The sequence below is a fragment of the Schistocerca serialis genome, unplaced genomic scaffold (genome assembly GCF_023864345.2).
Source record: "Schistocerca serialis cubense isolate TAMUIC-IGC-003099 unplaced genomic scaffold, iqSchSeri2.2 HiC_scaffold_1223, whole genome shotgun sequence".
In the NCBI taxonomy this organism is placed as follows: Eukaryota; Metazoa; Arthropoda; class Insecta; order Orthoptera; family Acrididae; genus Schistocerca; species Schistocerca serialis.
In genome coordinates, this window is record NW_026047429.1 from 392,501 (window position 1) to 395,543 (window position 3,043).

At 55.1% G+C, this 3,043-nt stretch overlaps 1 non-coding gene across 1 annotated transcript in view; it reads right to left on the minus strand.

Annotated features, from left to right (window-relative positions):
- The window catches only part of LOC126435963 (small subunit ribosomal RNA), a 1,909-nt gene extending 1,593 nt beyond the window's left edge, over positions 1-316 (minus strand). Inside the window, exon 1 of the ribosomal RNA XR_007580317.1 lies at positions 1-316. This exon is cut by the window's left edge and continues 1,593 nt beyond it. This is a non-coding gene — a ribosomal RNA (small subunit ribosomal RNA).
- Positions 317-3,043: the final 2,727 nt, after the last annotated feature.

The following is a 3,043-nucleotide window of genomic DNA, read 5'->3' on the forward strand; positions in this document are numbered from 1 at the left end:
TGAAAGATGCGTCGCCGGTACGAGGACCGTGCGATCAGCCCAAAGTTATTCAGAGTCACCAAGGCAAACGGACCGGACGAGCCGACCGATTGGTTTTGATCTAATAAAAGCGTCCCTTCCATCTCTGGTCGGGACTCTGTTTGCATGTATTAGCTCTAGAATTACCACAGTTATCCAAGTAACGTGGGTACGATCTAAGGAACCATAACTGATTTAATGAGCCATTCGCGGTTTCACCTTAATGCGGCTTGTACTGAGACATGCATGGCTTAATCTTTGAGACAAGCATATGACTACTGGCAGGATCAACCAGGGAGCTGCGTCAACTAGAGCTGAGCAGCCGGCCGCCCGGGAGTGTGTCCCGGGGGCCCGCGCGAACACGCAAGCGTCCGCTCAATTATTCTGCAAACAGGAGGAGGCTGAGCTCCCCTGCACAACACACCTCGAAACCCTCTCAGGTCCCGGCGGCGCGCAGCGCCGTCCTAAGTACTTGGTCGGGTTCGAGAGAGGCGCAATCGCCCGGAGTTAGGCGAGTAGACGCTTTAGGTGCGACCACCCGTGCTCCCAACTGAGCTTGCCGCTGCCGACAGAGGCCCGGGAGCGTGCTGTCGTGGCATTGCCGGCGGGAGACAACACGCGCCACCTACGGTGACCGGCAGCTCCAACGCCAGCGCCACAGAAGGACAAAAGCCCCACTTGGGTGCCGAAGCGAACTCTCCCAGCACAGCGCACGCGCCAACACGTCCGCACAGCTGCGATACAAACCACCTGCGAGAACCGCTGGGGCGACCGAGCAGCAGACGGCGTCGCGGCGCCGAGCGCCGGGCGGCGGCGCATCCTCAGCGCACAAAGTCCTCAATCGGACCAGCACACTGCAGATGGCCACCGCGCTTCGCACCGGGCCCGCGAGGACCTACTTTGGCCGCAAGGCGCCGCGAGCAGGGGGCGCCGGCGCGCAGCTGCGCCGCCTGCCGCGTCCGTCGGCCGGCGCGCCTGCCACTGGCCGCCCCCACCAGCCGGCTGTGGCGCGTGCGCCCACGCACCGCGCTGCCAGCACGCCGGGCGGCCCCCCCTCACCGGCCGGGGACGGTCCCACCCAGCCACCGCCGCGTATCGCCTCACACCCAGATCCCCTTTCACGTTCGTGGGCATGGTGGGTCCCCTTTCACGTTCGTGGGCATGGTGGGTCTCCCTGAAACAACCGGTTAATAGCTCGACCGATCGTCGCCAACACTGATTCACCTCTAGCGAGAACAACCGCACCACAACGGGTTACCAGTTGTTCATTTGCGTAACGTCACCAGCAAACGTACACGTCCATCGCCATTTGCAACGAGTATTGCATGCCTGTGTCAGGTGTCACAACACACTACGTCTGCCCACATAGACGCAACAACATGTGCACGCCTAGAGAACACGTGGAAGGTAGACCCCGTACGTATGCGGTGTCCATTGCGCGAACGACTGTCAGCCCGCCTCTGCAGCATGTCGCAGATGTGGAACGCGGTGCAACATGCTATCACGGTGTGTGAGAAGAGACGACTACGTCCGAATACACGCTCCACTACATCAACAGACTGCTCATGCTGATCGCCATCCAGGGCGTCCGTTCCTCCCACACGTCTGTATGGCGTACCACACTGCAATCCAGCTCTTATAGGGAGACGACACGTAGCTGCGTGCACAATATTTGGACTGTATGGTCCGCCGTTGCTAGGCGCAGTCGTCATACGGTCACATGTGCCACGATGTATCATTCAGTACATACGGACCAATGTGCAGTACAGTTTGTGGGTTTTGCGTACATCGGCGGACAGGTGACAGGCCGTACCACAACGTAGGCTGAGTACGTCGGCATGCGAAGGGCATTGAACATGCAAACTTCTCACCGACCAGCTTGCGAAGGCAGGGGGGAAGGGGGGGGGGGCGGCATGTACGTCCTGCTGCTATCCACACTACAGTGTATAGCAGGAGCATGTGGAAAGTCAGCAACACCTGCAAGGTGTTTAACATGACGCGATACACAGGGGACCGGGCAGTGCGAGTAGGGAACTATATTGCGAGGGTTGCGGTTAGGCAACACTACACCAATTTAACGGGTTGCATAACAATTACAGAGCAGGTTCAGCGACAACGTGCGTCAGGTTAAGGCGCAATATAGTTTAGGTTACGGCGCACTTTAGGTTAGGTTAAGGCACATTATAGGTTAGGTTAAGGCACATTATAGGTTAGGTTAAGGCACAACATGGGTTAGGTTAAGGCACAACATGGGTTAGGTTAAGGCACAACATGGGTTAGGTTAAGGCACAACATGGGTTAGGTTAAGGCACAACATGGGTTAGGTTAAGGCACAACATGGGTTAGGTTAAGGCACAACATGGGTTAGGTTAAGGCACAACATGGGTTACGTTAAGGCACAACATGGGTTACGTTAAGGCACAACATGGGTTAGGTTAAGGCACAACATGGGTTAGGTTAAGGCACAACATGGGTTAGGTTAAGGCACAACATGGGTTAGGTTAAGGCACAACATGGGTTACGTTAAGGCACAACATGGGTTACGTTAAGGCACAACATGGGTTACGTTAAGGCACAACATGGGTTACGTTAAGGCACAACATGGGTTACGTTAAGGCACAACATGGGTTACGTTAAGGCACAACATGGGTTACGTTAAGGCACAACATGGGTTACGTTAAGGCACAAATTAGGTTAGGTTAAGGCACAAATTAGGTTAGGTTAAGGCGCAACGTAGGTTAGGTTAAGGCACAACGTAGGTTAGGTTAAGGCACAACGTAGGTTAGGTTAAGGCACAACGTAGGTTAGGTTAAGGCACAACGTAGGTTAGGTTAAGGCACAACGTAGGTTAGGTTAAGGCACAACGTAGGTTAGGTTAAGGCACAACGTAGGTTAGGTTAAGGCACAACGTAGGTTAGGTTAAGGCACAACGTAGGTTAGGTTAAGGCACAACGTAGGTTAGGTTAAGGCACAACGTAGGTTAGGTTAAGGCACAACGTAGGTTAGGTTAAGGCACAACGTAGGT